Source organism: Dendrobates tinctorius, unplaced genomic scaffold (assembly GCF_039654945.1).
Source record: "Dendrobates tinctorius isolate UK_male_01 unplaced genomic scaffold, ASM3965494v1 ptg000143l, whole genome shotgun sequence".
NCBI classification, from domain to species: Eukaryota; Metazoa; Chordata; class Amphibia; order Anura; family Dendrobatidae; genus Dendrobates; species Dendrobates tinctorius.
In genome coordinates, this window is record NW_027361810.1 from 13,543,388 (window position 1) to 13,556,990 (window position 13,603).

Genomic DNA, 13,603 nt, shown 5'->3' on the forward strand with positions numbered 1-13,603 from the left:
TAAGCCAAAATCAGAAGAGGTACAATGAGTGGATAGTGAGCTGGCAAGTGACCATTCAAATGGCCTGATAGGATTGTGTTGTGAAGCAGGAAGACAAAGAAATTTGGGGGTAAGTTTAGGACATAAGGTCCTCACCGAGGTGAGAGCATAACTACGCTTAGATCTTGAATACAAATTTAGAACTTCCAAGCCAAGTTCTAAAACGGCTCAGGAAAGTCATGTAAATGCCCAATTTTGCTAAACTTTGCCCGTTTGCAATCCCAGCAAAATCAGAAAGGATGTAGTGCTCTAAATCAATTCTTCACAGGATTTGGGACCTGAAAATGGGTCCAAGTCAAGAGGAGAAAACAGTAATATATGTTTTGTATTGCACAAAGACATCAATAATGGTGATCAGAGCGGCCTAGTCTTTCTTCCTACCCCATAATCACTTTATATTCCCCCTATTCTGAGCCTCCTCCTCTCTAATTGGCCAATATGAGAACACATCTGTAAATTCATCATTTGCTTTCAACTTTTCCAAGTCACAGCTCTAAAAATACACATGAAATTTGGGGGGGGGAATGATTTGATTTTTTTTTTTTTGTAGGTGTCATAATTTCTAAAGCCCCATGTAGGATTGGAGTGTTCCTTTATGTCATCATTTATTCTAGAAACATTAATGCAGGGCGAGGATTACTGTATTACTGTTAATTGCAAATGTTCTCATCACGAAGACAAACAGCTGGAGAAAGCACATAAATCACAAATCCTCAGTATTCTCCAGAAGATAAAAGATGGAGGCTTATCCATATATCAGTGAAATGATGGAAATATTGTCTGACATAATTATTACAACTTTGTCATAAAAACTTAGGAGAAGATGGCATATATTATATTGTTATACATAGGAGCAGTATTATAGTAGTTATATTCTTGTACATAGGAGCAGTGTTATAGTACTTATATTCTTGTATATAGGGGAGCAGTATTATAGTAGTTACCGTAAATACTCGAGTATAAGCCGAGGCCCCTAAATTTGCCACAAAAAACTGGGAAAACTTATTGACTCGAGTATAAGCCTAGGGTGGAAAATGCAGCAGCTACTGGTAAATTTCAAAAATAAAATTAGATACCAATAAAAGTAAAATTAATTGAGACATCAGTAGGTTAAATGTTTTTGAATATCTATATTGAATCACGAGCCCCAAATAATGTTCCATACAGTTCATGATGGCCCCATAAGATGCTCCATACAAAATACACCCCATATAATGCTGCACAAAGGTTAATAATGGCCCCATAAGATGCTCCATAGAATAATATGCCCCATATGGTGTTCCATAAAGGTTATGGCCCCATAAGATGCTCGATAAAGGTTATGACCCCATAAGATTCTCCATAGAATATGCCCCCCATATGGTGTTCCATAAAGGTTATGGCCCCATATGCTGCTCCATGAAGGCTATGGCCCCATATGCTGCTCCATAAAGGTTATGGCGCCATATGCTGCTCCATAAAGGTTATGGGCCCCATAAGATGCTCCATAGAATAGGCCCCATATTCTGCTGCTTGCTCAGGGCCCCGGCACCTGCAATATTCATCTGTCCACGTTCCACCGCCATGCGCCACTCTGTCCTCCGCATCCTCTGGCTGTGACTGTTCAGGCAGAGGGAGCGCACTAACCACGTCATCGCGCCTTCTGACCTGAACGTCACAGTCATAAGGGTTGCAACTTTATTTTTTTCTGTCATGGATCAGTCAGTGTGGTTTTGAAATGATACACGCACACAGGATTGTGATTGATTGACATGACTGGCCCGATGTCACGGCAACCATGCAGCAAATCCTGCCCATACACACTGCCCATCCGCTTACCGGGCCAGAGCCGCTCTGAGTCAGTGACTACGTGATGCTTGAGCGCACATGTCATCTGCGCCGCTGTGTCCCCACTACTCAGCGCTCCGCACGTTGCATCACTACCAACACACAGGGGCCAGTTAAATAACTAAAAATGAGGTGACAGGTTCCCTTTAATCCTATTCCTAATCTGGAGAAATGGGCATCGACGGAAGTCTAGATCCGCTTGCCGAAAGCCCGAAACTGCATGAATCAGGGATTGTCCTGCTGATCACTCACTCTCCCTTTAAAGTGGGCATAACGCTACTCAGACAACACAGGGTGAGGGTAAAACAGCATGGCAATGCTTTATTGAACCACAAAACAGACAGAAAACAAGTCTCACACTTCCGCTGACTCGCCAGGATAATGGCAGCTGTTACTTCAGAGCTCCAAGGGTCGACTACCCCACCTGTGACATGCACACAGAGAGGAGGTAACGACAGGCTTAGGAAGATGACAGTCCATTCAGGTACAAGGCCAGTTGACCCGAGGGTCACCACTTGACTTCTTTGAACATCTCCATGAAGCCAAGCAACCGGTGGGTCCCAATCCTGGTTTTCTACAAATGTATCCATCGTTCAGCGATGGTCAATTTTGCAGATCTGTATTCTTCCAACTGGGGCCGAGGTCCGCTAGGTTGTTTCCTGTAGAATGATACTGCTGTTCCTGTCTCTGGTCCTTTTGATGTATGACTTTCTGTCTGTCTCTCTATACAGAGGCAAGTAACCTCTTTTTATACTTAACAAGTGTCCTTCATTCAGTATTGACACAAAGAGTAAGAATGGAGATGAGATCAAGTAGCATTAGCATAGCTTTTCCTCCTCTGTTTTTTAAGTCACCAAACTATCTGGCCTAACACAATGCATAATTAGCATATCAGTAAACCTCACTAATCATCAAGGATAAGAGCACAATAATGTGTCTGTTTTCTTGTCCAACACATAAATTCAAAAGTCAACATACAGATACCAGTCTATTCTTCTTGGTTTGCTAAAAATAGTCATCTTGTTAAAGCACATTGTTGTGTCTCCACACTTGATCATCCAGAAAGTCCTGTAGTCTGCAATCCTGTTGCACAGTATTTCCTATCACATGTATGATGTACAGTGTAGGAGCTGCCAGCATTTTATGCTGCCTCATTTTGTTTAGGAGTATCCTTCCCTTCCCAAAGGCAATACATATTGGGAGAGGAGGAGAAGGATAAACATTCAGACATTTCCAGCTGTGCACCAAACTCGAAGGAAGGCTCAAAAGTTTACCTTCTTTAGGAAAACACTTTGGGCTCTTTTTTTAATTTTTTTAAAAAATTTTTGTCACTTTTCTTTTTTTTGACCTGTAGTATGTGCTAATGTTTTTTTTTTTACAAAAAAATTATCAAAATGGTGCATGTAGTTTATAAATTGTTTAAAAAAATATAGTCTTTGACCTGGTTTGTGTCCTTTTAGTGCTAAAAAAAAATCACACATTCTGCTTATTGATGTTAAAATTGAGCCCAAATATATTGGGCCGTGCATAAAATGACTGAGGGGTGGAGAAGGACTGGAATGCACGTGTGTCCTATTCTGAGACTTTTAAATAGATGCATTTGATAAATTGGCTCAAAATATTTGGAAAATCCAAACCATGCCCATAATAGCGAACATAAAAAAAGGCAAAAATATAAGTTGAGGTGTAAATTAAAAATAAGCAAAAAAAAAACAACAAAAACTGGACCAAAGAAAGGAGCAAACACAATAATGAATAGGGCCTTTTGAATGAAGGTATATCTATTTACTTACATCTATAATGTAAAGATAAATTCTTGAGTCGCTCTTGTTCTATCATTTTTCTATGTCTGAAAAAATCTTTAGGACAAACTGTTAAGAAATTATTGCTTTTTGTGCTTTTAGTGGAATTCTGAATGTCGGATATATAAATATGCCAACTGTCCTGGACTTTTGGAAACAATCCTCGCAAATACGGGTGGGTCACCCCCCGTCCCAGGGCTGTGGGGTACTCGGTACCAGGCCGGTGTCAGGGGGAAAGTATCAAGGCAGCTGTGACCCGGTCCGTGGCCCTGGGCGCCCAATATCAATGGTGGTTTGTAATATAGTTTATTGAATAGTTCGTGACGCCACCTGTGGTGTTTGGCAAGCAAGATGTTAAGCCAACGCTGCGTGCAGGTCCTCTGGGGCTGATGGTGTGTTGCAGCATAGATGGTATAGCTCCCCACAGGTGAAGCTGTAGCCCCAGGGCAGTGTGTAGGCACAGGTAGTGTAAAGGATGATACCCAGATGTAGCGGTGCTGACGGTGTGGGCGCACAATGACTGGAAGACACCAGGGCTTGTAGTTCCAAAGCTTTACTCACTGTTTGTGGTACACACTGGTGCCTGCCTCTGTGCCGTGTCCTCCGGGGCAGAGACTCAATCAACCTCCCCGGCAAGTCAGGCTTCTCCTCTTCAACACTCCGCCAACATGTACCTGTCCTGAACGACTCCTCTATTGCGCCTATTAGTGTGAAGAGCTCCAGTACCGTGGTGACTCTGAAGTTCCTCCTGTCAGATGTTCCTAACAACTCTAATTGTATGACAGACAGCTGTAGCCTGATCAGGGACCTCCTGGATCCCGGCTCTCTATCCGTGTTGCTGTTGTGTCCCAAGTCTTGGATGGGAGTAGTGCATTTACAGCCAATTACTCCACCGGTGTCTGCTGCAGAACCATAAGGCTAAGTGCACACGTACCGGAACTCTTGCGGAAATTACCGCGAGAATTCCGGAATTCCAGTCCGCGGGAAAATCGCATTTTAAATTCCCGCGATTTTCCCGCGGAAAAACTAGCATTTTGCAAGCGTAATTAGCTTGCAAAATGCTAGCGTTTTCCAGGCGATCTGTAGCATCGCTTGGAGAACTGATTGACAGGTTGGTCACACTCGTCAAACATAGTGTTTGACGAGTGTGATCAACTTTTTACTACTGAGGCCGCCTATGCAGCATCAGTAGTAAAAGATAGAATGTAAAAAAAAAAAATTAAAAAATGGTGTTATTCTTACCCTCCGACGTCCCGCGCATCCGTTCCCAGTAATCCTTTGCGAAAATGCCCGCGATGACATCCGTTCTCGCGGTAATTCGCGTTGACGTCGCGCGAATGACCGCGAGACTTCGCGATCCCGCGAGAACGGACGCCATCGCGGGCATTTTCGCAAAGGATTACTGGGAACGGGAGCGTGGAGAGAGGCGGGAAGGCTGCGCGGGACGCCGGAAGGTAAGAATAAAGACGAAAGACGAAAGAATCTAATTAATAAAAATATTGGAGAAAGAGAAACCAATCACAAACTAAAATGTTTCTATACTAATGCACAAAGCATGGGCAACAAACAAGGAGAATTGGAACTACTAACACAGGAAAAGAAATATGATGTCATTGGAATCACTGAAACTTGGTGGGACAATACACATGATTGGAATACAAGACTAGAAGGATACAACTTATTTGCAAGAAACAGACTTGATAAACGAGGAGGGGGTGTTGCATTGTATGTTAGAAACGCGTATATCTGCACAGAGATTGAAGCTTCAGAGACTGGGAGTTCTGTGGAAACTGTTTGGGTAAGAATACAAGGACAGAACAATGGAAAGGACACCATTGTAGGCATTTACTACAGGCCGCCTGTGCAAGCTGAAGATATGGATGAACTCTTTATGCATCAAATGGCCAAGTTCTCCAAAAAATATGACATTGTTGTCATGGGAGATTTCAACTATCCAGACATTTGTTGGGAATCTCTCTCAGGCAAAACTAACAGGTCAAGGAAATTCTTATCCTCTCTTGCTGACAACTTCATCTTCCAAAAGGTAGGGGAGAAAACAAGGGGAACTGCTACCTTGGATCTAATCCTTATAAACAGGGAGGAAATGGTTGAGGAGGTAAAAGTGGCTGGAACCCTAGGAAGGAGCGACCATGCTATTTTAGAATTTTGGATAACTAGAGGAGGAAGACCTGTGAAGACTCAGACGTCAAGGTTAGATTTCAGAAAGGCAGATTTTAAGGGATTCAGAAAGATAATTGGAGGGATCCAATGGCTGGATATCCTTAAAGACAAAAATGTCCAGGAAGGATGGGAAATCTTGAAAAATGAAATTCTCAAAGCACAGTTGTTAACAATTCCGAAAAGAGGGAAAAATAGGAAGCATTTAAGGAAACCAGGATGGGTGAACACAGAACTTAAGCACATGCTAAAAAGGAAGAAAAAAATGTTTATAAAATGGAAAGAGGGAGGCATATCTAAAGAAGAATATAATGCTGTCTGCAGAACCTGCAGGGCACAAATCAGATTATCTAAAGCTGACAATGAATTGAGGCTTGCAAGAGATGTCAAAAGCAATAATAAAGGATTTTGGGGATATGTCAAAAGTAAAAGAAAAGTCAAAGATGCTATAGGATTTTTACAGGATGAAAATGATGAAATGGTTAGACAGGATGTTGAGAAGGCTGAACTTTTAAATTCCTATTTTGCATCTGTTTTCTCTCAGAAAGGAAATGTAACACCAACTGTTATTCACTGTCCTATTAAGGGAATAGAAGAATCCAGGATATCTATAAACAGAAAGATAGTGAGGATACACTTAGCTAACCTAAATGAATTCAAGTCTCCAGGTCCAGATGAATTACACCCCAGAGTACTGAAGGAGATAGCAGAAGAAATTTTTGAACCCCTCTCCATAATCTTTGAAAATTCTTGGAGAACAGGAAAAGTGCCAGAAGACTGGAGAAGAGCAAATGTTGTTCCTATCTTCAAAAAGGGGAAGAAGGTGAACCCAGGCAACTATAGGCCGGTGAGTCTGACTTCTATACCAGGAAAGATCTTTGAACAAATTATTAAACAACATGTATGTCAATACCTGGATAAGAATGAAGTGATTAAACAGAGTCAGCATGGGTTTGTAACTAATAAGTCATGTCAGACTAACTTAATTTCCTTCTATGACGGTATCACTGATTGGGTGGATCAAGGAAATGCTGTAGATATAGTATATCTTGACTTCAGCAAAGCATTTGACAAAGTCTCTCATACAATCCTTATTGAAAAAATGACTAAGTATGGAATGGACAAGGCAACTGTTAGGTGGATTCATAACTGGCTTAGTGATCGGACCCAAAGAGTGGTCGTAAATGGCTGCACATCCAGTTGGAAGAATGTCTCAAGTGGGGTACCACAGGGCTCTGTCCTGGGCCCTGTATTGTTCAACATCTTTATCAACGATTTAGATGAAGGAATTGAGGGTAAACTGATTAAATTTGCTGATGACACAAAGCTAGGAGGGATAGCTAATACTAGAGAAGAGAGAGAGAGGATTCAAAAAGATTTAAATAAACTGGAGAAGTGGGCAGCAACTAACAGAATGGTTTTTAACAGGGAGAAATGCAAAGTACTACATCTGGGCAATAAAAATGAAAAAAGCATATATAGAATGGGAGGAATAGGGCTAAGTGACAGCACATGTGAAAAAGACTTGGGTATACTAATAGATCACAGACTGAATATGAGTCAACAGTGTGATGCAGCAGCAAAAAAGGCAAATGCAATTCTAGGATGTATTAACAGAAGCATACAGTCTAGATCACGTGAAGTCATTATTTCCCTCTACTCCTCTTTGGTCAGACCTCATCTGGAATATTGTGTCCAGTTTTGGGCACCACATTTTAAAAAAGACATCAACAAACTGGAGCAAGTTCAGAAAAGAGCGACCAGAATGGTGACCGGTCTGCAAACCCTGTCTTATGAGGAAAGGTTGCAGGATTTGGGAATGTTTAGTTTGCAAAAGAGAAGACTGAGAGGAGACTTAATAGCTGTCTACAAATATCTAAAGGGCTGTCACATTGTAGAAGGATCAACTTTATTCTCATTTGCACAAGGAAAGACTAGAAGCAATGGGATGAAACTGAATGGGAGGAGACACAGATTAGATATTAGAAAAAACTTTTTGACAGTTAGAGTGATCAATGAGTGGAACAGGCTGCCACGAGAAGTTGTGAGTTCTCCTTCAATGGAAGTCTTCAAACAGAGGCTGGACAGACATCTGACTGGGATGATTTAGCGAATCCTGCTTTGAGCAGGGGGTTGGACCAGATGGCCCAGGAGGTCCCTTCCAACTCTACGATTCTATGATTTCTATGAATAACAATATTTTTTATTTTTAAATTCTTTTTTTTACAGGGATATGGTACCCAAAGCCCGGAGGACAGTCTCCTCTCCTCCAGACCGTGGGTACCATCCGCAATTGTTCTGCTTACTTTCCGCATGGTGTGCACAGCCACATGCGGAAAGTAAGCAGAACAATGCATTCCTATGGGTGCGGGATCGCCGCGATTCCGCAAATTAATGAGGATGCTGCGGTTTTTACCGCGAAGCGATTCCGCCGCGGTAAAAACCGCAGCATTAGCACAGCATTGCGGAATCCCATAGGAATGCATGGGATGCTTATTTTTCACGTTTTCGCGGCAAAATCGCGCGGTTAAAACCGCCGCGGAAACGCGAAAAAAACGCCACGTGTGAACTCAGCCTAAGTGTCCATACAACCTCAGGGACCGGGCCCCGGCTTTGCGCTGAGAACCTATAGACAGGGTTCCTCTTCCAACCCACAACTCCTCTTTTCTCCTACTCCTTCGTTCCGCGCTGTTCCTTCTCTCTCTTATGGAAGCTTAGGTGCAGTTTTAAGTCTTTCTCCTTCTGTTCCTTTCCCGTGCCAGCTGACTCAGATCACTGAGGCAGCTGCAGCACTCCTTCCTCTCTCTCTCTCTCTCTCTCTCTCTCTCTCGGACCGTCCTAGGTCTCTCCTGACTGACTGTCCTTCTCCCGCCTGACCTCCCGTCAGACTGACCTACAATTCTAAACCTTCCCAACCTTTTATATGAATCTCAACTCCACCCACCTCCCAGCACATCTCGTGTTACGAAGCAAGGACCCACGAAAGGTGCTCTGCTACCCTCTAAGCATGGAGCCACAATCTGGTCCATTGCTGAACTATCCTGTTTGTGGGTGCAGGTGTTGGAGTGTGGAAAGGAGTTCCCCACTTACCTAGTTGGTGGGGCACTACACCTTAGGAGAAGGTGCAGTACCTCTGTGGCTACCGAGCCTCAGGGGCGCCACACGGGCATGTCTTGGTACAAAAAAAATAAAGGATTTATTTAAAGCGTGACCTATATTTGGTAGTCCTATCCTGCAATGTGTCTTCTTTATACAAGTTAGAATGGGATACATGTAATTGAGATCCTGAGATAATGATCGAGGTCATTCCGTCAATAATCCTTCGTAGTTCACCTGCTTTTTGCTTCAAGTTTCCAGGCTAAGGAAACCTAAAACTAGTTGAGAGCACAATCACTGAGGGCGGCAGGAGCTGGTAAACCTGACACGTGCTCCTGTTTGTGCCCTGGAGCTATAGCAGGTGCCTCATTGTCCTGTTGGATAAACAAGTGCTACTGAGGCCCCATGAGTACCGTAATTCTTCTCAATGCCAACAAACGCAAGAAGCCTGACCAGTAAGATTGAAGATCGGGAGTTGGTAATGTATGAGGAAAAATACGACCTAGTAGGAATAACTGAGACATGGTTAGACGACAGCTATGACTGGGCGGCTCACTTGCAAGGATATGATTTGTTTAGGAGGGATCGTAAAAAAAGGAAAGGGGCTGGAGTCTGTCTATATATAAAGTCCACTTTAAAGCCCACACTGAGAGAAGATATACAAGAGGGAAATGAAGTGGAGTCTCTATGGGTGGAGATACAAGGAGGGAAAAGTAATAAAATCCTCATAGGGGTTTGTTATAAGCCACCAAATATAACAGAAACCCCTGAGAATGTATTATTGAAGCAAAGAGACAAAGCAGCAAATCCCAATGAGGTGATTATTATGGGGGACTTCAACTACCCCGACATAGACTGGGAAACTGAAACCTGCGGATCTCAGAATGGAAACCAATTTCTGTCAGTGACCAAGGATAATTATCTGTCACCACTTGTGCAGGGCCCAACTAGAGGGACGGCCCTTCTGGACTTAATGTTAAGCCACAGGCCAGATAGAATGACAGAAGTGCGAGGCGATGGCACCGAGGGAACAGTGTCCACAATATAACACAATTCCACTTGTCCTTCAGTAAGGTGCCCTGGAAGGGGGTTACGAAAACGCAGAATTTCAGGAAAGCAGAGTTTGATCAGCTTAGAGAGGACCTTCGCCGAATTGATTGGGACAATGTCCTCAAAAATAGGAGCACAGAAAATAAATGGGAAATATTTAAATCAGTTTTACACCCCCCACTGCGAGCTAGCCATACTGTACAGATATAAAAGGGCTAGGAACTGGAGAACACCAATGTGGCTAAATAAGGATGTAAAAAGGGCAATAAATAACAAGAACAAGGAATTTAGGAAGCTAAAACAAGAAGGCAATGAAGAAGCATTAAAAAGTGATAGAGAAAAAAATAAAATGTGTAAAAAAACAAATACATTTAGCAAAAGTGGAAACTGAGAGACTCATTGCTAAGGAAAATAAAACAAACCCCATGTTAGGAGTGGCGGAAAGCACTAAAAAAAATAAATAATTAAAGTGCCTTCGCCACTCGGGGTCCACCGTGCGGCAGGTGATATGACCGCTGCTAGAGAGGCAGAGCACTATGGTATTAATGTGCATGGGGTTAAACTGCACCCGGAGTGCACTGAAGCAAGCTCTGTTAAAGACACAGAGCCGCAACCTTAAAGCACACAAAAACGCTGTGTCTGTTTAAGCCACAGAACAACAGCGACACGGTAAGAAAGGGTCACAGGAGCAGTCTTAAATGTCAGAACTACTCAGAACAAGACCTACCGTGAAAAAGAGGTGCGAGACGTCGCAACTGCGAACACTCGAGGAACTGCAATCGCAGCACGGTGTGAACGGAGCCTCAGCGGAGACAACGCGATATCGCTGGCGCGATGCAGGACGCTAGCTACTGAGACAGAAATAGCTGGAGCGCGCTGGCGCTGCTACTGGAGGCTGCCCAATCACTCACACAATCATATTATCAGAGGGAAGGGGTTTCTTAATAAGTCAGTCACCAGTCCAAGCATCCGTCACCATACATACAGCAGCAGTATGAAAATACTAGCACATGGCATAGCGGCCATGTGCACTTTTTATAGCGTACGGGACCTGCCCGAAATCTCCAGAGCCCTGAGCTAAGCCAATGGAATCAGGAGCAGGACCTGAGCACCTGACTCCTGAACTCCAATGGGAGCTCATTCCAGGAGCATGCTCAGAAGCTGGCTGAAAGGACAGCCTCTGGAGACAAATGTGAGGATGTGGATCTCTGCATAAGTATGGCAGGACACAGATTCCTAACATTACCCCCCCTCCTAAGGCACCCTCCTCCCCGAGCCCTCCGGGCGAATACCCTGTGCCCTACGGTGGCATAGGGCTCAAACTCGTCCGAGGGCGAGCTTGGTGTCCAGGTAGGGGTTACAGTAACCCGAGACACCTGGAAGGCATCAGAGGAACCGAGGTCACCAGGTTTCAAGAGGGACACTTGGGAGATAGTAGGAGCGGAAGTGACAGAAGCACGCTGCCGTGTGTCGGCAGATGTCGCCACCCTCTGTCTAGGAGGGTTAGGCTGAGCACATAAGGTGCAAGCCTGAATAAATTTTTTTTATGTCCCAAGCTCTATGGGGCCACCAATACGCATCAGCCAACAGTTTTGAGACCTGCATATAGCCCCGATGGTGGTGCGTGTTAGATGCATGCACCCAGGCGAGCACCTGAGCCTTAAGATGCGGAGGGACAAAGGTCTTGATAGCCGGTTCAGACTCCAACCTTTGCGGGGAACCGGCTTCCGGAGAAACCACACAGACATAGTGACAACCGCAGATGGATTCCTGGTCAGAGTCTGTATTAAAGTTGGTGCGAGTTTCTTTGGGGCGTGGCCTAGCACCTGATGTGAGCGGTCGGCTTCTGGAGCTCCTCCGCTGAGACCGGCAATTATCCTGACGATAGGACCCCTCTGGAGGCTGGTGAATCTCTGGGCGGCTGAGAAGAGACTCAGGAGGTCGGCCCCGACGGGTCAAGTGGTGCGGAGCTGCAGCGATGGTCCGGAGAAGGGAACAGGACGCCAAGGCAGGAGCGGGGATCCGCACCCAAGATGGCGCCGACAGCGTGGAGGCGGCTGAGAGAGCGGACGCTGCAAATACCTCTTATGCAAAGAGGCTAGAAGTGGCAGCCAAGCTGGAGAAATATGCCTGGGTGGAGGGAGCACGGCAGGAGATGGCTGAAGAGAAGGAGGAACAGGCTGGAGAACGGAGGAATGAGCAAGGAGAAGGCTCTGAGGATGATACGGTACAGGGGGGGCCGGAGGGGGAAGAAGATGGAAGGGGGAATGATGGTGTGGAACAAGAGAATGTGGAGGAGCTGGTTATAGGGGAGCCCACTTTGCGGGACATTTATGAGCTGATCAGATCATGCAAAATTGCGATAACAACGTTAACTCACAGAGTGGATGGAACTATAGCAGAAGTTACTACAATAAAGGCAGACATGGGCAAAATGGATAAGAGAGTGGGAGAGGTGGAGGAGAGAGTGAGTGTGTTGGAAGACCATATCTCTAAAATGCAAAAGGCCCACACTCAGTGTTTGCAAAAATGTGCTGCTCTGATTAATAAGACTGATGATCTGGAGAATCGTTCACGGAGGAACAATGTAAGATTAGTGGGTATCCCTGAGAAGACTGAAGGAAATGACCCTACAAAATTTATTGAAAAATGGCTCCAGGACAAGATAGGCGTTGATAACCTGTCTAAGATGTTTGTGGTGGAAAGGGCTCATCGAGTTCCTATGAAACCCCTTCCGATGGGATCCCCCCCTCGTACGGTCCTTGCCAGGATCCTGAACTATAGAGATAGAGATGCCATATTGAGGTGTGCTCGTACGGCTGAAGACATGTGTATTAATGGCCAGAAGATCTCTATTTACCCAGACTATTCGGCTGAGGTACAAAAACAGAGGATGAGCTATGGAGAGGTTAAAAGGAGACTGAGAGATTTGAAGTTGGTGTATTCTACTCTCTACCCAGCGAAATTGAGAGTTGTAGCACTGGGGACGGTTCATTTTTTTCCAACACCAGAAGACGCCACTAAGTGGCTGGACTTAAATCAGCAGAAGCTCTCGGCTAATAAAGAAAGAGGGAAGTGAAGGGATGAGGCCGGAAGTGAAGAAGTTACTGCCATATCGCTGCCTTTGGACTTTGAGTTCACAGTTTATTGTGGTTTCCGGAGGACTTATTGTCAAAATGCTGTTTTATATGCGGAGGGGCTGGGGAGGTGTTTTAGTAACAGCGGATTAAGGGTACTGTGGAAGAGGTAGCTAGACGCTGGACTACCTACTCTCTGATAAGAGAGGTGAACGACAACAGCGGATTGTTATGGGTTACTGTGAATATGGGGGGGGAGATGGGAGGGTAGGGTTGGGGATTGTTGCGGGGAAGTGAGACTTACAATTTGCTGGGAACAGTGTCCTATCTTAAGGGGTCAGGAATTGGTACTTGGGAGGTATCATGGTGAGAGACACAATTAAAGTCGTTAGCTGGAATATAAGAGGACTGTCGGAGGGGAACCGGAGAACGGCAATAATGGAGTATGTGAGAAAACGGGGCCCGGATGTCATTTGTCTCCAAGAGACACATTTGCTTGCAGAAAAAGTAGATGTGCTAAAAAGAAGGTGGATA